Here is a 23328-nt window from a genome sequence, read left to right on the forward strand (position 1 = left end):
GCATCACCCACCTTCTACACAGTTTCAGCTGATGTACAGACATTCTCACATTATCCTGAAGAATTGTCTGATATACTTGGGAATTCATCTTCCCCTCAATGATTGCAAGCTGGCCAGGCCCTGATGCAGCAAAGCAGGCCCAAATCATGAATGTTCAATTTTGAATGTTCAATAAGTGTGTTCAATAAAGACATGAAAGATCAGAATTTTTTTTGTGTAATTATTTTTAGACACATTATGTTTGTCAGTATCCTTGACTTAGATGAAGATCAGATCACATTTTATGACAAATTTATTCAGAAAAGCATGGAATTCCAAAAGGTTCACATATTTTTTCTTGCCACTGTATATTCTAAAATAAAAATGCTTAGAGTTAATTTCTCTAGTGAAGTAACGTGTTTATAGACACAGAGTGACTTTCCTGAGGTAAAAAGCATTACATGAAATGTTCACAAGCTGTTTTATTGATGTCTTTTTGCAGTTGAAAGTTAGGCACTATACATTTCAGTAAGTTGCATCTTTCGACATACTTTCTCTGATGTTAATTCATGTTTATTTCGTGCTATAACTCATTGTAAAATGGGAGAGATGATCGGTTTCCAGATATGCGGCTATCTAGCTTACAAAAAATATTTTAAGAACGTTTTGCTAATGTTCCATTAAGTTAAGAAAAGGAAAATGTTACTTCTAAATTTTCTCTGAGCATACAAAATGTTCTTTTTTAAAAATGTTTTTCTTGGTTTTGCGAAATTTAAGGGAACATTCCAATTTTGGAAACATTATTAGAAAGTTACTTTTGAATGTTCTCTGAACATTCTTAAACTAGTAGCATTTAAAAAGACGTTAGATGAACATCCAACTAGTTTTAGAAAAATGAATGTAGTGTTGTACAGTGTAGACTAGAGAGTGTTGTACTGTTTATCATTTTGAAGTTGCTTAGCCACTATGGCTAAAAGCCATCTGAAAAATAAGTATATGTAAAAGAAATTATTCTCTCCTGATGGAAACCTCAACCCAGGAGGGACAGGGGCAGTGATTTGGTCCACTTGAACCACCCCCTGTGCTCGTCTTTGGCCTTGTCAACTTCCTATAAGTGACATTTATCTATTTGATCCATCTGATCCACGTCCCTCTAACTGGAACACTTTAGGTCTCAGGATCAGGTGGCCGAGCCAAACAGGTGATTTAGAGCTGCTCTGTGGCTACTCTACTTTGAAGTGCCTCTGTGAGGTCAGTGCAGTCAGGTGGCTGCAGATGTTGCTGTCAGTCTAAAAGCTGACAAGCAGGATGTGTTCAGCATGCCCCGTCCCCTTGTGCAGGTAATTGATTTCAGGGCACATGCCCCCTCCCACCTTGTTCGGTGAGTGTTTAGAGTCCACAGCCTGGCCTGTGGTGCGCTGTCAATGGTAATTCAATTAGAGACGCAAGAGTGTGACTAACTGCAACCTGCCAAGGAACTTTCCATATGTGTGTTTTTACCCCTCTCACCCATCACAAGCTGACACACACACACATATTTAGGCTGATGTAGCTGTTACATGTCCTTAGACACATGCTATGCTGAACAATGTCACCTTGTACTGTTTTGGACCATTAAGTTTTTTTGTTTTTGTTTATGTTTTTTGTTGTATTGTAACATTATGTGTTCAAAAAGTGACCACATTTAAACTTTTTTTTTTTTTTTTTTTTTTTTTTTTGAGTGAAATATAGCCTGGACATTTATTTGGGAGATTCATCTAATTGTCTCTTACAAGACATCTGACATAAAATGGCATCATAGCCTTAATGTTGGTGAATCTGCATGGAGATTACACAAAAGCATCATCAATGATGCAAAATCATGAGAGGTAAAAAGGGTCAGACAATTACATATCCAGGAGAATGCTTCAGTGGGAATTTCTTTCTTTCGAACAAGCTTAAAATGCGCTTTTCAATCAATTTTATGCACCTAGTTCCTTGAATATCGAAATCCACAAAAAGGAGGTACCGTTAGATCTTTTTCATATTTGGCTCCTAAACAATGGAATAGACTTCTTAGCATCTTTCAGGACTCAGACACACTCTATCAGTTTAGGTCAAGAGTTATTATTTCAGTCAAGCACACCTAATCAATTAATTCATACCTCACAGCTCATGGTTATGCTGTGTTATTCAGGTCCTCTTGAACAAAATAAACCTCATACCATTTCCATTTAACTTTGCTTTAAAATGAATGGCATTTCTACAAGATAATCTTAAGAACATCTATGTGTACTCAACTGTGCTATTTTGATACACCATGAATATGAACTAGAATGTGCTTTTAACACTATCTCTGTATTAAAAAATGTTTTTAGTTAGCACTTTTAGTACACTTGAACCCATCTTTCATACACAGTGTACTACAAGTGATAACTAAATACATTTTTAAATACAGAGATGGTATGTTAAAAATCATGTCTCAAAATAGCACAGTTGAGTACACTTAGATGTTCTTAAGATTATCTTAAGAAGTACTAAAGAAGAATTTTTAGTATATTAAGTACAAAATTAGTGTGCAAATATAGAGAACTTTAAGTACATTATGGGAGTGTCTTTTTTTTTTTTTTACCTATGTACTTATATTTGATATTACCAATACATTATTCACAATTATCAACATCTAACTATCATCTTAGCTGAAAGATCTATTGCACACAATCTGATTGATAGTTAGCAAGTAAAAGGCCTTATAATATAATTGTAAAAACGTCCCCCTTCAGATCATGGTTCTATGTCTCTTGCATCTTTTTGCTGTGAAATATTTAATTATTTTATAAAGTAAATGTAAGAATAACTTTTATATTTTTAGTAATATTTCAAGATCAAGATTTCTAGAACACTTTGGCTACTGGACTGAAGCATCTTTACTTATGCATCAGTTTTTAGAAAAATAAAATGTATCAAATATGACCCATCAAGATTTAATGTTCATTTCATCAGGAATGTTTATTTGTTTATCTCTCAATCATCATTGTATTGCATTGCATTATATGTTTTGCACATCTTTTATGTCTTCTTTATTTAACACACCTGGTTCAAAACATAGTCCATATTTTATGAGCCATAAAATCCTGATGTATCATGATACTCTAAAAAAACAAAACAAAAAAACATGCAAACATTTTGTTACTGTAATTAACAAAGTGTTATTGTTTAATTAGCTCATATGTAAAGAGTTAGATACTGTTTTTTTTTTTTTTTTTTTTAACCCCTGTTAGATACTGTTTTGTTAACGAATTAACTGTAATGGATCTCACTTTTGATTAGGTCACCGGAAAATGGGAAAATTACATTAATAAAACTCCAAACTGATCACATTCATTCTTGATTTACATATTTTCATTTTACATAATCGTTGTTTCAAAACACAAGATCATTATGATGTGTAATGAGAACATTTGGTTTACAATTTTTTTTTTTATTATTCTTTCTGGTACTATTTTTACAATTAAGGTGTAATTTTCAAAACTCTTAGTACAAATATCCAAACTGATCACACTTGTAACACAGCTTGTCATTCTTTCAAAACCTTATCTCATGCTTTCATTCTAGTTGTACTAGAATGTTACTAGTACTAGTTGTACTAGTTGTACACAAGATCATTGTGATATGTAATGAGAACATTTGGTTTAATAACCCAAACACAACAGTTAATTCAATAGCAAACAATGCAAGATACATGTTTCAAATCACCCTTGTTGCTGAAATAATTACAGTTACACAGGCTGTAGTTGCCATATTAGAAAATATACTTACATGAAATTACATAATTGGCATAACATCCATAATGTTTGTAATAGTGTCTATTCAGTGTGTTATCAAAAAGTGTGATGAAGTTATGAAATGGCCATGAGGTTTTGTGCCAGAACAGCGTTTGCTGCCAATACAGTAAATGTTCTCACTGTGCCATATGACTGAATATACAGTATAGTTGACCTTTACAGATGAAGGGTGAGCTACAGTAATGTGGCAGTCTCTACCATCATAATCTGTTTACAGTATCACATGGCATACATACTGTAATGTATCATGCTGAATTTGATGCCATCTGTTTCTCTTTTTTGATGTACTGTATCTCCCATCAATCTGATTTTAGTCATTGGCTGTTTCCCTGTTTTCGTTTGTACTCTCCTGCTCTATGTTCACAAATTGCCAGTCTCTCTGGCCACGTTCACACAGCAACAGTCCCAACAGTCCTGTCAGTCCTGTATTTGAGTCTTTAATACGTTATAAACCCATAAATTTTCAGGACTCACAACTGCATTCTCAGGATCGTCAACTCAGGATCTGTCACTGTCTGTCTGGCTGCCAGTTTCTCCGTAGCTTGCTAAACATGCTATTTAAGCAACATGAACACAAATTAATCATACAAGTAAAAGAAATAACTGTTATTTATAAGATAAATAATCACCCTCCGTAACATGGTCACAATTTACATCACATATCGTGTGAAAACTCTTGCACTACCAAGGTAACGACTGACTCATCTGTATTACATTCTAAAGAGCTCCATTACCAGACCCACAATAGAAAACGAAACCATACCTGTACTGGCTCGGACCACCACAGAATTGAATGGTTTGGCCGACGGTTGAAAAGCAGCTACTGAGATGTATGAAAGATATAAAATAGTATATTTATTCATGGTAATATGTGGTTGTGGATTATGGTAATACGGAACAACTATTTTTATTTATTTTTTTTTTTTGAATAAGTGCTTTTTAACTGTTCTCTGAGGTGGAGAATGTTCTCTAGACTTGTAATCAAAAATAGGACATCTGCAAATTTACAGACAATGCAATTGAGATGTTTACATTTGCTTGTTGAGGTAATATATACACACACACACACACACACACACACACACACACACACACACACTTTGAACAGTGTGGTTATCATGTAAGATAAATAGCTTATAATGTAAAAATAATTCATAACATTTGGTTATCTGTATCAGAAATTGCAAACAAATTCTATAGAAATTATATCTATAGAATCTATATGTATAGAAATCCTCTCGGGTTACGACTGTGGTTCCCTGAGAACAAGGAATGAGACTGTGGCGACCAGGGCGGGCGAGAGCCGTGAGGGAACGGCGCGAGGCCGGTGGCGCGAGTGTTAATGAGCTTCACCTGGGAGGCGCACCGGCCTTGAGTCCTTCACTGTAGTCGCTCCTCCTTTTATGCTCCCGGAGCTCCTCCGTGAGGGACTCAAGGCCGGTGCGCCTCCCAGGTGAAGCTCATTAACACTCGCGCCACCGGCCTCGCGCCGTTCCCTCACGGCTCTCGCCCGCCCTGGTCGCCACAGAGACACTGCGTCCTGAGATGCTTTGGGGAAACTCCTTCAAGGGACTGGTATCTGAAGCAACTGTCAAATTACAGCAATCCTATTGGCTGGTGACAGCCTATGCCATTATACTAGTGTGACCAGGAAGTATATAAAGGGTGCCTGGAGAAAATATCATCCACTTATCATCTGAAGGGACTGTGCAGGCAGCCCAGAGGCATGGTAAAGAGACGCAGTGTCTCATTCCCTGTTCTCAGGGAACCAGGGTTACAGTCGTAACCCGAGATGTTCCGCTTTGGGGAACGAACTACCCACACCGCCATACTCAGGGGATTGCATGCCAAGAAATGGCTGTGACTAAACACAAATAATGGCATTTTCAACAGAAATACCAAAAACCCCTCACCCCTTCTGGTCACACACTAGGCTGTCAGTGACAGTACTCCCTACGGCCACTACCCGAGCTATCATGCCTCAATGAGGAAGTACCTTCATTTGCCAAAGGATCCGCTTCCCAGTGAAGATGCTGGTTGAAGGGACCCTGGAACAAGGGGAGTGAACAAGGGGAGGAATGAAGGGACCCTGAACAAGGGGAGTAAAATATTAGCTTGACCCGAAAACAAAGCTCAAGGGTGGAGGCATGAACAATAAAAGACTTCTGCTGCAAGACAGGTTGCTGTCTGAGCGACGGCCACAAGCCAGATAAAAGCACAAGTGCTTTTGACTCTCTAACTGAGAGGAAACCTATCAACGCTCAAAGGACAACCAAAGTGGAGGCTTTCAGTGCAGATAGCCTGCAATGCTGGGCTATATGTCTGTGCCTAACACCACTAGGAAACCGTAACTCAGCAAACTGCTTTTTACTCTAATAACAAGAGGAGTCCAGCTCAACCTAGGCAGACTTAGGAGGCCACAGGGCCTGCAACTCGCACTACTACCCTCTAATGTGATTCTTTTGTTTATATGCATCAGAACACATATTTTAATATTGCTTTACATGGACTTTAAATAAGAGAAGCCAACTCACTTAGTATATATTAATATCAATAACTACAGCTCAGCTGAGCGGTGGCCTTAGAAAGACAACTCTCTAAAAGAGAGGAGGCCAACCTGCTCACTACAGGCAAATTTGTTCTAATGGTACCCAGTACATTAGGAGCTCTCTAGTCTCAGCCTCAGATGTCACACCCATGGACCGTTGGCTGAACGTCTGATGCATATGGCACACATATAGCACACAAAGCTAAACATAGCCATTTTAAATAAATTTTAAAATAAATAAATAAATAAATCAATAAATGCTGTCAATATGAATTACATATGAATACATACGATCACGTTGATAAAATACATCAGCAAGGATTAGGGGTAGGTTTAGGGGAGAATATACAGTTTGTACAGTATAAAACGCATTATTTCTAATGGAAAGTCCCTATAAAACATGGAAATCAGTGTGTGTATGTGTGTGTGTGTGTGTGTGTGTGTGTGTGTGTGTGCTTAATGTATTTGTAAACATTTTAAGGAACACTGAATATGAATGCAGTAATGTCTAATAAATGTTGGTTTAAAGAACTTAATGTCATTTTCCTATTTTCCGTGACCTAATCTAAAGTGAGGACTATTTACTGTTTAGTAAAGTTGTTAACAAAGCATTAACTCTCTTTACATATAAGCTAATTAAACAATAATAATATGTTAATTACAGTAACAATGAAGTAACAATGAATGAATAACTCACTATTTGTTTTTATATATTAGTCTAGTAATGTATTAACTACAGTTTATAAACTATTAATTAACTATAAAATAAAAGTTTTCAAATGATTTGTAAGTACTTTAATGCACTATACTTATAAAGTGTTCCCAGTTTGTTAACCACAGTTAACAAGTCAAATTTGTATGCATAAACTCTTTTCAGTTTAAATGAGTATGTAAGAAAGTTTCTCTTTCTCTGAGCATGTGAGGTTGAGACATGAGAGCAGAATGAGCGCTTAGGTCTTTGACACAGGGATTTGTTCAAAATAGTGGTGTTGACTCCAGACGCTTTGAAAGTGGGAAAGTGATAGGGCCAGCTGCAAAAAGCAATAAAAACAAATTAAAAGCATTAGCACATATGTGAGGAAACACTGTCTTAGGCAGAAGACAGTTTGTGTGTGTGTGAATAATGGAAGCTGTGGAAAGCCTTTTACTGAAGTGATTGGACACACATGCCCCACAAGATCAACCAGAACCAATGTTCTCTGCTTCCTGCTCTGTCTGACAGCCGTCATCCTGATGAAAATTGAATGCTTCGACAAGGGGGAGTAGGAACATGAGGATTCAAACCATCTGCCAACAGGACAGCTGTATCATCAGACAGTAAAACACTTAAGTAAGGAAGTATAACATTAGCCCCCTGTTTTAAGAATCACACAGTTTATCCATGCTGGCTCAAGTTTTAAATATGCACTTTTTGCACTATTTGCAGAGCTATCACAGTCAGGATATAGACAACGTTCATTCGTTCATTCAAGACACAGAGAGAGAGAGAGAGAAAGTCAAAACATACCACATACCTGTATATTGTCACAATTCTAAGCAAACATTAATCCAAAGTAAATTCTTTGTGGACAGCATTCCGTTGTTATATGCATGCTTGCATTTTGCTTGGAAGTCACGGGGAAGTCCAGCAGAGAAGAAGTGATCACTGCTCTGAATGATCAAGCTAAACCATGGGCTCATTTGTTCAAAAAGTTTAATCTGGTATTGCTATGCAGGATCAGGTAATTGATCTTACATTTGTGCATTTTTTTAAAGCAACATTAGATTGGATCACCCGACACAGATACAAACTAGAGTAGTAAGTGAAGCAGATTCAAACTAGAATAGTAAGTGTTTTTACTAGTGTTTTTATTTGAATTGTCAGAAACTACTTTTGACTAGTTAATCTCTGATGATTGTGACATCATTATTAAATATGCAGTGTGTGGCAGGCAGGGCGAGGCCAGTGGTGCGATTGTTATTGAGCATCACCTGTGTGCCGCACCAGCCTCGAGTCTCACTGAAGGAGATCTGAATGAATAAAAGGAAGAGTGATGACAGTGCAAGATGAGAGAAAACCAGGCCTGGACTTTATGTTATGTTTTGTTTATGTGTGTGAGCAGCAGTTCACTATGAGGGGCTGTCACTTTTACTATCATTTGGTTTTTGTTTATTTTGATATTTTAATGTGTGTTCGAACATTTACCGGTTCCTGCCTCCTTCTTCCCTTAACAACATCACAATACATTGGTGCCAAAACCAACCTGGTCTCATAGGAGAGATGTACCCGTGGGCACGTTTTCACGAGACACAAAATTACGTACCGACGAGTATGTTCGCTGCAGTTTCCGACAGAAACGAACACTAGAGGCCGGTAAAACGTCGATGAGCACTTTTGCTCGTTTTTCACGCACGGTTTCGATGACGGCCGGGGTCTGATTATGGATTCGTAAAGACTCGTTTTGGCGTCTCCTCGCGCAATATCATGTTACGACTTCAAAACGCATCTGACCAGAGTGCCCGATTTGTAAACGAACATACTTTGGCTGACTGACTGACGGCAAAAAAAAAGAGAGAGAGAGAGCTCAAAGATACCCCCTTTCCACCAGCACGAACCGGGTGCTAGTTCAGAGCTAGTGCTAGTGCCAGTTCGGAGTTGGTTCAACTGACGAGCCTTCTAAGAACCGGTTTGCCTTTCCACGGGCTTGAGAGCCAGCACAGAGCCAGGTCTTACGTCACTGTATACATCTCATATTTCACAGCAAAGCTAGCACTGCAGTGCCAAACACAAACACACCAAGCTTGTTCGAGATGCATCGGCTTCTCGCATAGCGATCGGCGCATGACATCAAAGCTCTGCGAGAACGATCCAAAAGCACAAGGAGTCGTATGCTCTACAAACGCTCCCGCGGATCCGCAGCACCTGCCGAATCGGTCCGCGCTGCTCCGAAGCATCTCGAACAAGCCTTCTATTAACAATCACGGCTGTTTCACTACTGTTGATGCTCATGGCTTTGCGAACCTACATCGGCATCCAAACACGGCTTGCCATAATTTGTATATAGACGGAGATTACAATTGAGCTGCTATTAGCTCGATTAGCTGCTATTTCAAAAATGGCGGTCACAAGTTTCTTGTTGGTCACGGTAACCCCGCCCCTAGCCTAGGGCTGGGCGATATATCGCATGAGATTGTCATGCACATTTCGTCAGTAAAGCCGGTTCCCTGATTGCCGCTAAATCGCCATCACCTGCTTTCAAATGGAGCGGCATTTAATAGACAGAGCCGTAGATCACTGACAAGCTACACAATATCGCGTTCATTATCGAAGGCGATTCATCTGCGATAATGAACGCGATATTGCGTAGCTTATCAGTGAACTACGGCTCTGTTTATTAAATGCCGCTCCATTTAAAAGCAGGTGATGGCGATTTAGCGGCAATCAGGGAACCGGCTTTACTGACGAAATGCACGTGACAATCTCATGCGATATATTGCCCAGCCCTACCCTAGCCCCTGATGCAAGCGGTTCTTACTTCTAGCCCAGCAATGTTTTGGTGCTACTTACGAACCACTTTTCCTGGTTCGGAGCTGGTGCTTTGTGTGTCGAAAGACAAAGAACTGATTTGAAACTAGGCTCTGGCTCCGAACCAGCACTCAAATTGCCTTTGTGGAAAAGGGGTAAGAGAGATCTAAACAAGCTCAAAAACGGTACACGATCGCGGACGCTTCTTACGTCACGTTTGCTTTTGTTAACACTATCGGGTAGGTTTAGGTGTAGCGTCGGTGGAAAGTTATTTTAAAACGCAACGGAGCGCAAACGTCAAATCAAGAACCGCGGCGATTCGTCTAAAAAGCAACGTCATAAAAACGTACCGCATTCACCCTATTATCTGCTCTGGCAAAAAAAAGAACACGCTTTTAGCACCGCTCAGTGGACATTTCAGAGCGAAACTGCAGCGATATGTACTCATTGGTACGTATTTCGCGACTCGCAAAAACGTGCCCACGGGTACATTTTCGTCATGAGACCAGGTTGGCCAAAACCCAGGAATGAAGGATGGACACGTTTGATCCCCTGCCCCTTTGATCGCAAAAGTGAAAGTGCCCTCGCGGTGCCCCCGCATCCCCATTTCTTCTCCCCCGGAACGCAATTTTTACCAAGGGAGATCCACAACCACAGCACTGGTAAGAAAGGTGGATTCAGGGAGGATTTTGTGTAATAAAATTTAAATAGGTTAAGTAAGTATCATGTAAGTATCAATTCAGTACTTTGTTGTAGTGTAAACGTACCCTTATATAAACTTGATGTGTTTAACCATTGCAGTGATGGTAGTATTTTCAAGCAAAAATGATACAGTTAATTTTACCAGTCATTAATAACTGTATGCTGCGTTCACAACATGTCATAATTACTGTAAATAAAGCTCTGTATGTTTCGGAATCACTCTTGCGGTACACTGATTAGTTTGCACAGGGCCGCCTCAAGTCAAACACACCTTAAATCTACAGCAGCCATGTGGTACAAGGTCATAGCTCATAGTTTTTTACAGTCTAGAATCATTACAGTAATTATGACATGGCTTAAACGCAGCTAATATTACAATCAAAAGAGATGATTCAGTCAAACATAGTTTCTAATAATTGCATCCCTTATTGAATGTATATTTGTTTTTGTTTTTCATTTGTCAGATAAGGGTTCTGACTGAAAAATGAAGGGGAAATTTGTATTGTTTATTCTGCAGTTTTATGTCACTTCAAATAAAATAATTCTTTCAAACAACTGGGCCAAGAGGATGAAAACTCGACATAACAACAGTTAATGAATTTATCACAGCAATGTGTTTGAAGGGTCTGCTCACCATACATCAGTCAGAGAGTTTTGATTATAAATTGGACAGAAGAGCAGGAGGTTCTGTGGCTCTGCCCTGACAACATCTGTATGCACACTGGCGGCATTAACTGAAATTGGTTGCAGATAGAGCATAATGGTAATAAAGGCTTGGCATGCAAAAGACAGCTTTCGTCCAAGATGGCATGTTTGACTTTCCATCTGTTTTGTGTTGAGTAGGAAGGAATTGTTGAACAAGGACTGCTATCAAATCTGACCATTAGAGCTCATCAGAGAAAATATAGCTTGATTTGTGAGAACATATAAATCACAGAAAAAGGAAAGGGTTGGAAAAGCAAAAGTGCAAAATACAAACTTTTAGACAAATATAATATTCACAATTTGATCCAAGCAAGGCTTAATAATGAAAAACAGCTCCACTAAAAAATGTGCATGTAATAAAATAAAAGAGCAGGGGAGTCATATTAAAATGATTTAAAAACTGTTTTGCCTTTTCTGATTTTGTTCCATTATCCTGTACGATCTTAAGTCTATAGCACCATCATGAGGCAAAAGGGACTATATACACATATGTCTGACGAGGTTTTGCACTTTTTACATTCATATAACACAGGCTTTTGATGCAAGCGCACAAAAAAAGAATGCCTTAAAATCTGACACATTTCAAGCACACAAAATTTTCAAGCCAAGACTTGGTCTCGTAATCTAGTTCATGTGTTGGGGAAGCTTGCCTCAGAATAAAATAAAGCAAAAAGAACAACAGTAAATTACGAGGCAGTGTTTACAGTATATACCTAAGCAAGTGTTTGTGACTGCTGTTTAAAAACATGTACTTTAACACTTCACACACTGACAATTATTTTCTATGATGAAGCAGAAATGTATCTCAATTTGCCTCATCTATAAATGTTTCATATGTACACAGTTTCATTTCTGAAAGCTCTGGCATGTGGCTGATGAATACTTTTTGAGAATTGTTTACTCTGGCTTAAAACAAAACTGACCAACGTTTCAATCTCTTGTTATCTTTGAATGCTAAGATGAGTGTCACTGCAGCACTGATATATGTTGTAGACAACACTATAAAAATAAATTTAGCTAGATCTAAATCAGATGATGACTTGTATCATTGTTATATATAGTCATATCCCCAAGCTCAATAACTTGCTCTTTTGTAAAGAACTAAAGCATTATAGACATAACAGTATGACTTTCTGTAAAGCTGCTTTAAATTTATGAGTAGTGTGAGAAGCATTGCACAATAAATTTGACTTGACTTGACCTCAATACCATTTGCCATGCGCACATGGGAATTTCTAAAAAAATAAACTTGGCGTAAATATTTGTGCATCATTTGTCATTGATTTGTGCATCATCATTGATTTTGAATCGCTGACAGGTCCAGATATTTAGCATGCCAAATATCTCACGGGCGTCGACGACTCGTTGGCGATTCTCTCAGATCACATCTTTGCTCGTTCACACTGTGTGATTGTCACTCACGTGAACAAGCACCGATTTGCCTGTGATTTCGAGCCTGTGATAGAAGGCCTACTGCTCCCATCCAGATTCTGAAGCACTCGTCGTCGGATACTTTTCTTTCCCTGCCTTCCCAGGAGGCCACAGGAGAGGATGCGTCATAATCGAATGTAAGTGGAGAAGATCATGCTGCTGTTCCTTGTGTTAAAATCACATTTGTTGATCTCCTGTAGAGTAAACAGGAGTTGCTGTGTTTTATTATAGCTAATATTACAAAAAAGATCTGCACACTGTTGTTCTCCCTTTATTTATAACAGGTTAAAAAGTGGTTTCCTTCCTTCCGTTTTTTTTTTTTTCTTGCACCTGGCCAAGAGGCTTTGGATGTGCGTACTTTGACCTTTTTTTTAAAAATTATTATTATGTATAGCTAACAGGGGAGCTCTAGTAAGCACACATACTCAGGCCCGGATTAAGAACACATTGGGCCCTGGGGCTATAGCAACACCAAGGGCCCACTTTCATCTGATTGCCATGCCACAGTGTGTTGTACCACAATATTTTTTTTTTTATTGTTATTTTGATATTTTTACAAATCTCATTTTATCAAATCATTTTATATAAGCACAAGCACACTAAATATTCCATGCTATTTAACACATTAAAAACAAATGCATTAACTCCAGATATGAACTCCAAACAAACAGGTTGCAAAAAGCAGCAAAAACATTTGTCATACTTCAGTCATACTTCCTCAATGATTACTTTACCATGAATACTTTAAAGAGATAGTTCACCCAGAAATGAAAATTGTCATTACTTACATGTTACATGTTGGTAACCAGACAGTTGACGGCACCCATTGACTTCCATAGTAGGAAAAAAGTCAGTGGGTGCCGTCAACTGTCTGGTTACCAACCTTCTTTAAAATATTTTCTTTTGTGTTCAACAGAAGAAATAAACTCATTCAGGTTTAAAACAACTTGAAAGTGAGTATGTGATGACAGGATTTTAATTTTTGGGTGAACTATCCCTTTAAGGACAAGGGTCCGCATGCTAACTATTAGGATGCTGTCACTTTAAGACCTGCACGCGTCCGATTTTCTCAACTCACATAAGCCAACTGTGTTTATGTAAACCTTTTGTGTATTTGACAGTATTATAGCGCAATCAGACGCGAACGATGAAGTCCAGTAGTCAGGTGCTGTTTGACAGGCTTAAGTGTGTGTGCACGCTTCGGGTGTAACGTTATGAGGTCAGAAAAGTGTCCCGTGAGCAACTCTACCGCTGTGTTAACATGTGATGTGAATGTGTCGAGGTCGAGTTGTACGGATGGAGGCACCAGAACAACAACTGATAGAATGTGCTTCAAAGGCAGATAGTGGAGACAAGTCACACGACATTGGTGTTCGTCAAAAAACAGTAGGAAAGTTAATTCGGGATTTTTACACGGGTGATGATGATTTGAGAAAAACACTGACATTCTGAATTCAAACGGCAATAAAATCAATCGACTCGTCCCTGTAAATGTTGAAAACACCTTATGTTTTCATGAGAAACAATTACCATCCGAATAGGGCTTAACTCGTTATAAGAATAATAACTTGCTGCAGCTGCTATCTCACCTTCTTCAACGTGTAAAGCACGCAGATCGGCGACGGTGTCCGTGGGTGAAGATAATTGTGAGCTGCCGCTGCACGCGGGGTCTTCCACTGGCTCGGATGTTTTATGTGAAGCGAAGTAGTTAGTTAGTTTTGGAATTTTTGCTGTAAGATTAGCATCCCTTTTCTCCCTTTCAAGCTTATTTTTCCTTTTTTGCGCACCACTATCACTTTTGTTTATCATTTTGAACACCAGCGAGGCTGAACAAGCAATAAAGGCCAACTTCCCATTTTCTAGTCTACATGCAATAGCATAACAAAGAGGCGTTTCTATGGAGTTTCTTTTGTGTCTTTTTTACTCAAACAAACATATTGTGTTTGAGAGTAAAACTAATTATTTTGTAATTAAAAATATATATATTGCAAAAAAAGTCTTCTTAAGGCTCAAAAATAAAGAAGTTGATAACAGAATTATTTGCAGTGCGTGTAAATCTTTGAAAACCTTTATTTTTCCTTGTGCACTTCGAGAACTTTTCATCCCAAACCCACACATTTTGCTCTCTTTTCTGCTGTCTTTTTTGCAGGTCAAAATATTTTGCTTGCGAGGTGAATAGGTTTGCAAGCTGAAAAGTTTTGCAAGTTGAAAAGTTTTGCGAATTGAAAAGTTTTGTTTGCACGTGAAGCTGTAGCTCAGTGGGCGGTCTCTACCAACCAGGATGAAAGGCATTTTTCTATTGGTCACCCTCGATTGAAGTGACAAGTTGGCCACGCCCACTACAGTTTCCAGCCTCTGCTGCTGCCACCGAGAAGATAAGAGAAGCGAGAATGGCGAGCAACAGGTCGTTTACTGGGTAAGATAACTAATTTAATATCATAAACGCAGTGACAAGTGAACTGAATGATTCTCTCTTCTTATGCTGTCCCATTTAAATACTTAACGTTGGCTAGACCAGTCTGTAGTTAGTGTTACCGTTGACTAGATTTTATTAACGTTAGCCAACACTAGCAGCCAGAGCCACCATTAGTAACGTTTGCCGTGTGGTCGATGTCCAGTGTTGCTAGCTGAGCTGACATTCATAATCACATTTGGATTTTCTCAGCGTAAAGGTTGACATAATGTGGTGTAATACTACAAAAAAAAATTATAATCATAACCTTTATCTCCATACCAAAATCCCAGATGGCCAGACAGTGATTCATCTTTTATAAATCGTTAAAATATTAATGTCTGTGACGCTGTGACCATGGAGACTGTTGTATAGACTGTAAGTATTTTAAACGTGTAACTTTAAAATGATAAATGTTTATTATGAATAAATAGCGCTCATAAACGGCCGCGGAGATGGCATTCTCAAGTCAAACTAGCCGGGGCTTGGACCCAGAAACGGCGTTCCTTACGTCACGAGTTAACAAGCCGATATTTTTTACCCCAGAACCTAGGCCCAACTCTACGAACATCGAAAATAGTGCCTGTCAACCTTTACGCTGAGAAAATCCAAATGTGATTATGAATGTCAGCTCAGCTAGCAACACTGGACATCGACCACACGGCAAACGTTACTAATGGTGGCTCTGGCTGCTAGTGTTGGCTAACGTTAATAAAATCTAGTCAACGGCAGCATAAGAAGAGAGAATCATTCAGTTCACTTGTCACTGCGTTTATGATATTAGTTATCTTACCCAGTAAACGACCTGTTGCTCGCCATTCTCGCTTCTCTTATCTTCTCGGTGGCAGCAGCAGAGGCTGGAAACCGTAGTGGGCGTGGCCAACTTGTCACTTCAATCGAGGGTGACCAATAGAAAAATGCCTTTCATCCTGGTTGGTAGAGACCGCCCACTGAGCTACAGCTTCACGTGCAAACAAAACTTTTCAATTCGCAAAACTTTTCAACTTGCAAAACTTTTCAGCTTGCAAACCTATTCACCTCGCAAGCAAAATATTTTGACCCGCAAAAAAGACAGCAGAAAAGAGAGCAAAATGTGTGGGTTTGGGATGAAAAGTTCTCGAAGTGCACAAGGAAAAATAAAGGTTTTCAAAGATTTACACGCACTGCAAATAATTCTGTTATCAACTTCTTTATTTTTGAGCCTTAAGACGACTTTTTTTGCAATATATATATATTTTTAATTACAAAATAATTAGTTTTACTCTCAAACACAATATGTTTGTTTGAATAAAAAAGACACAAAAGAAACTCCATACGTTTCCCGATGTCATGGCGCGAATTGTAAAGTGATTTTGATTGGACGGTGATTTATCAGTCAGGCTCATTTTCCAATCATTTTTTCTTGTTATTTTATTAGACACAAATCAACCACCTATGACTTGTCAATCTCATTTCCTCCAGCCAATCACGGGCCCCCTCTACCTGCGGGCCCTGGGGCTTCAGCCCCACCTAGCCCTTATGTTAATCCGGCCCTGCACATACTCCAAAGTGGATTTACATAAATTCTAAACCATATACATCTTAAAGATTCTTACTAAATGTTTATGTGGCCGCTTAACACCCTTCTATATTATGTCAGGAAATAACACACAGCCATAACATCTAAAATAAAAGGATTCTTTTATTCCTGACTGAGCCTCAAAGGAGACACAGCATTAATGTATTCTTTGTTCAGGGCAAAAAGCAGTTTTAGGAAACAATCCAATTAATGTCCAAGTTGGCTTATGTAACACAAAAGTACCACAACCACTCAATTGAATCTGTATCAAAAACGGACAGGAAGTAGTAGAAGATTCTAAAACACAAAAATTAGTTCTTTACATTGATAATCTCTACTCAAAACACCGGATCACAAGTCCAATTTCACTTGAAATAGTGCAAACAATATTAAAGGGGTCATGAACTGCATTGTTTAATTGTTTTATAATATTTCCTGGGGCTTTTTACATCAAAAATTGTCATAATTTAGAAATAATTTTTTGCTACCCTGATTTTAGCCCTTTTAAAGCACAAGTAGAAGTAAAATATGCAAGAGTACTTGGAGATGGAAACCTGCTTATTGGCTGTAATACTGAATCTCGGGTGGAAAAAGCAAAAAAAAAAAAAAAAAAAAAAAAAGTGTAGTGTGGGAAAAATTAAAGTAGTAAAAGTGATGAGAGTGGGAGAAAAAAGAATTGATAGTGGCAGGGATGTAATATCTGGACTTTCTCTTACAGTTAATATGAAGGAGTTAGTGAAGAATCTGAGGATGCATAATGGATCAGTTAAAAATGCTAAAAGCATTGAATTTGATACAAAAGAGCTACCTTAGGAAGTATAGGTTTAAGTATAATGTAAGGGAGTACATTACTAAACCTATGAGATGCTATATTTTCAAGAATTTGTGGCTAAGGTGTGTTAAAACCAGAGAAGACATGCTAGATGTGGGGGAAACATGAGTATGGGAAATGTGGAGAGGGTGTTAAACCACAGTGTTGCATTTTGGGGTTGTGAAGAGTGAGGTGAAAGTACAACAAATTAAACTGAAGGATAAAGTTTTTTATGCTGATGCAGTAAAAAGTGAACATAAAACTCAGATCAAGGACAGTGAAGGAGAGTGAACATCAGGGATGGAAAAAGGTTTAGGAAGAAAAGAAATGTCTTGTTTTGATGTCATGTTCATGTTTTATTTTCAAGTTCAGGTTCATGTTTCATTGCTTTGTTTGCTATGGTTTGCCATGTGCTCCTGGTTGTCATTTGATTCCCTGGTCTTCATGTTCTCATGTGTTATGTTTGGCTTGTTTGACTTCATGCAGCACTGCACAGATCGATCGGCGGCTGACTTGAAGTAGTACATGCTGGTTAGAAATTTTGTCCGATTTGAGAGGCGTGATTGGAAATCCCCGCTTTGTTACCAGTTTCATTGGCTCAGGTTACAGTGACATAAGTAGAAGTAGAAGTAAAATATGCAAGAGTACTTGGAGATCTGCTATGGTTTAGGGATCAGGGTTGGGTGTAGGCAATCGTTATTGTGATTGACATGGCCAATGAAATGTTTAGAATCAGCTTCAGGATGGGATTTCCGCTGAACTAGGGTGCGTTCAGCCCCGACAAAATGTTGCAAAACGTTTTTTAAACGGAAACGGTGGTGCGCTGAACGTCCTGTTCTGATGACTCAAGAGTTGCAACTATGGCAGCTGAGAAGGCCATTCTTTGTGTTATTTTTGAAGAATTTTCGGAACCTGATGAAGTCGGTATAAATATGTGTTTAATACTGCAAAATACACTCGATGTGACAGTCACTGCCCTTGCCGTCCAGAATAAAAGACCACATTTGAACAACACATTTGTAAACGACTGGACCCATTGTGTGAGCTGTCTCTTTAATCCCGTGTGGTTTACATGCTGCTGCTGATTGGGCTGACATTTTTGACACACCCACCAAACAAGAGAAAAGGTATCTCAAAGGTATCTATCTTCTTGCTGTACAGCGACATCAACAAACAGAAACAAAATGGATGAGAAATGAATATTGCTGCTCTCCGAAAATACATAGCAAAGTAATTTCATATTGTGTCAACATTTTAAGTCTGAAACAAATTACCTGCAAAATCAGTTTTAAGTAACATTGCCACGGATATTCCGTATCATAGCAACAAAGCGTCTCAACGGAAAAAAACGCTGCGCTGCAGAAGCGCGCTCTCAAGCGCTCACAGACAGGCGTTTTAAGCAGAGCGCCTAGCGTTTTCAGCTGGCTAAAAACGCTCTGGTGGACACACGGCCTTAGCCAACTAACATCGCAAGTTCCATTGTTACTTACATAGTTCAACGATTTGGTGTTTGCCGAAACCATCGCTCAAACGGACATTCGCAAACTGCATCGCAAACTTGTGTGGTTGGAACGACAGCTCTCAACCTGTGGTTAGAAGCATAGTTTCCAGTTCCCTTTCGTGGGAACATCGACACTACGTCCAATGACGCAATGGGAACCCTCTGCATTTTGTGTTCGTGAAGCACCTCTGTATCCAACCAATGAGAAGACGTGACGTCAGAGGCGGGTGACGTCACGGACCAGGAAACTATAAAGCATGCCCGGAACAAAGAACGCTAGCTTCTGTTGTCTTCAGCAAGCGCTATCTGTATCTTGTCTGTCTTATTTATTGTTGTTTGTCCAGTTATATCACATAGTGATCTCTTCGTCTGAGGACAAGAGTTTTGCAAGCACAAACATAAGACATATATATATATATATTTATAATGGCGGAAAAGAAGCAGCAATTCACTAAGTGTGTTCATCCCTGTCCTCGCTTCATCACGGACGGGGATACACACGAGATGTGTGTCAGATGCCTGGGAGTTGAGCACGCACAGGCAGCTCTCGAGGGAGCTGTCTGTGTTCACTGCGAGAGGCTCACTCTCAGAGTGCTGCGTTCACGCCGGGCACTCTTCGAGGAGGGCGCAGCAGCGAGTGTTCCCCGCGGGTCCGGTCCCGCCGCTGCTGAAGCTCAGCGCAGTCTGCACTCGTGAGGTTCACAAATGGATCTGGCAGAGGGGGGAGAGACAGGCCCAGCCCTATCGCTCCCCTTACCTGCTGGACCCAGTGTCTCTCCTTTGGCGGTGGAAGCACGCGCTGCGGTTTCTTCCCCCCGGAGGGAGACACAGACACTCAATATATCTTCCTCCGAGGAGGTTGATGTGGAGGGTGTCGAAGGGGATGAGGAACCGCCATCCTCATCTCCAGCTTATGAGGAGCTGTTGGAGGTAGTGACCAGGGCAGTTGAAAAGCTAAACATTGACTGGCCCGTGGAAAAATATGAGAATAAACCTAAAAGCAAGTTGGATGAAAGATTCCTCCCCGCACGGTCACTACCCCAGCGTCGGGGTCTGCCGTTCTTTCCCGAGAAAGTGGAGAAGACCTGTACAATATCGTGTCTTCAGCCCCCAAACGTCATTATATAGCAACATCATGGGGCTGAAGCACCACGGCTATGGGGCGATGCCTCGGGTAGAAGAGACGCTTGCGAGCTATCTCTCGCCCGAGTCTGCGTCGTCCCTCAGGACCCTGACGTTGCCCACCAAGCCTTTAAAAATAGCATCTAGTTTGGTGGGCAAGGCTTACTCGGTGGCGGGTCAGGCGGTGGCGTGCCTGCATACAATGTCAATCTTGCAGGCATACCAAGCTGATCTGCTGGGGGATATAGATGAGAGTGGGGAAGCAACATTCGATGCCATCCAAGAAATACGTAAAGCAACAGATTTAGCTCTCCGGGCCACCAAGGAGACGGCCAAATCAATAGGCCGCTCTATGGCAGCCCTGGTGGCCATGGAGAGGCACTTATGGTTGAATTTATCTGACATTAAAGATAAAGACAAGAATGTGTTGATGGATGCGCTGCTGTCTCCTGCTGGCCTGTTCAGCAGTTACAACTGTCGTCGACAGGTTTCAGGAGACACGCAAGCAATCAGCGGCCTTCCAGAAAATTCTTCCCTGCCGCTCTCATCCCCCCCGAGGCTGCTGGGTGGGAGCAGCCTCGGCCGACAGCCAGCTCCTCAGCGCATAGAGCGCAACAGAAGGCCAGTGTCGCCTCCCGTGCAGTGTCGCCTCCCGTTCCGGAGGTAGGACAGATCTGAGGACCGTCATTATCTCCCGGAAGGCTTCAAAGAAGAGGTCCTGACATCAGTAGTGCAGGATCTCTCGAGGGCAGCCCCCTCCGGGAGGATTCGGATATCGGGTCCTCCTCTGTGCCCTCAGGGGACCGTCCTGTCAACCCTGCCACCCAGTGTGCGTCAGGGCGCAGCGGTCTCCACCGATCCTCCGAGGAGGGTCGGTTGGCGCTTGATTCGTCTGTCTGCCGGTGCGCCGCGTCAGATGGACGAGCCAAATGCTCAAAAAACACCAGAGACCAGTCTCGAGAGACTGGTTCCCTTAGTAGAATATGTGGAAGAATGGAAACGTCTCCCAAACATTTCAAAGTGGGTGCTGCTCATGATAGAACAGGGTTACAGAATTCAGTTCGGTTCTACACCGCCGAAGTTCAACGAGGTGCTTCCCACAGTGGTAACCCCAGAGCAGTCTCTGGTGATGGAACAAGAGGTTACAACGCTTTTGCAAAAAGGAGCTATAGAAAGGGTTCCTCCTCCCAGCAAAATGTTGGGCTTTTACAGCCGCTACTTCATTGTTCCAAAGAAGGATGGATGGTTGCGTCATTTCATAGATTTACATGTGCTAAATCGATCTGTAAAGAAGTTGAAGTTCAAAATGCTTACACTCAAACAGATCATTCCCCAGATCAGGTCCGAGGACTGGTTTGTGGCGATAGATCTGAAAGACGCATACTTTCATGTATCCATCCATCCTTCTCACAGGAAGTTCCTCAGGTTTGCTTTCGGGGTGAAGCTTACCAATACAGGGTTCTTCCTTTCGGCCTATCCCTCTTACCCTGCACGTTCACGAAGTGCGTGGATGCAGCTCTGGCTCCGCTGAGACTCCAGGGCATCCGCGTGCTGAACTATATCGACGACTGGTTGATACTAGCTCAAACAGAACAATTGGCAGTTCAACATCGAGATGTTGTTCTGTCGCACATGACAAGGCTTGGGCTGAGGCTCAACGCCAAAAAAAATGTGCTGGTCCCGAGTCAGGTTGCAAACTATTTAGGAGTAATCTGGGATTCCACCACGATGCAGGCGCAGTTGTCCCCTGCTCGTGTGAATTCCATTCGCGGGGCCGTGAATGGGGTGAAGTTAGGCCAGTCACTCACTGTAAAACAGTTTCAGAGACTGTTGGGTCTGATGGCAGCTGCGTCCAACGTTATTACTTTTGGCCTCCTGCACTTGAGACCCTTACAGTGGTGGCTCAGGACCAAGAGGTTTTCTCCGAGGGGAAATCATTTTCGCATGGTCAAAGTCACGCGGCGATGCCTTCGTGCTCTGGTCATGTGGAAAAAGCCTTGGTTCCTGTCCCAGGGACCCGTGTTGGGGACTTCTTTTCGACACGTAATGTTTACGACAGATGCTTCTCTCACGGGCTGGGGGGCGATCATGAGTGGTCGCTCAGCTCAAGGTCTTTTGGAGGACCATCAGCTCTCCTGGAACATAAATCGGCTGGAGATGATGGAGGTGTTTCTTCCTCTGAGACACTTCCTCCCAGACCTGAGGGATCACCATGTGTTGGTCCGCACGGACAACACTACGGTTGTCTCGTACATCAACCATCAGGGGAGTATGCGGTCTCGCCTATTATCAAAGATGGCCAGCCGCATCCTCCTCTGGTCCCAGGGAAAGCTCCTCTCTCTGAGAGCAGCTTACATTCCCGGGCAGTTGAATGTGGGGGCGGACTGGGGCGAGACCGGGGGAATGAAGACTCCACACCGAGGTGGTGGAGCTAATATGGAAAACGTTCGGTTGAGCTCAAGTCGATCTATTTGCCACAGAGGAGTCATCTCAGTGCCCTCTGTGGTATTCCCTGCAGCACCCAGCACTTCTAGGGCTGGATGCTATGCTACAGACGTGGCCGAGGCTGCGCCTGTATGCATTTCCCCCAATCTCACTGCTCCCGGGAGTTCTGGAGAAGGTTCACCAGGAGAGGGTCGACCTAATATTGGTGGCCCCTTACTGGCCGACCAGAATATGGTTCTCGGACATAATGTCTCTACTTCACGGCTCTCCTTTGGAGCTTCCTCTCAGGCAGGACCTCCTATCGCAAGCGGGCGTCACGATTCTCCATCCCCGCCCAGAAATATGGAAACTGTGGGCCTGGCCTCTGAGGGGGCAAGGCTCATAGAATCTGGTCTCCCAACCGAGGTTGTGGAGACCATCCTTCACTCCAGAGCTCCCTCCACGAGGAAGCTATATTCATATAAATGGAAACTGTTCGCTACATGGTGTGGACAACATAATTTGGACCCTGTCCAGTCTCCAGTCAGCTATGTGCTGCAGTTCCTTCAAGAGAAGTTTTCTGAAGGTTTAACCCCTTCAACACTAAAGGTGTATATCACAGCCATTTCGGCTTATCATAGTGCTGTAGGGGGCTCCTCGGTGGGTCGAGACCCCCTATTTATACGCTTCCTTCGTGGCACGCTCAGGTTGAGACCTGCGGCGCACACAAAAACCCAGACCTGGGATCTGACTATTGTGCTCCAGG

Source organism: Megalobrama amblycephala, unplaced genomic scaffold (genome assembly GCF_018812025.1).
Source record: "Megalobrama amblycephala isolate DHTTF-2021 unplaced genomic scaffold, ASM1881202v1 scaffold265, whole genome shotgun sequence".
Taxonomy (NCBI): Eukaryota; Metazoa; Chordata; class Actinopteri; order Cypriniformes; family Xenocyprididae; genus Megalobrama; species Megalobrama amblycephala.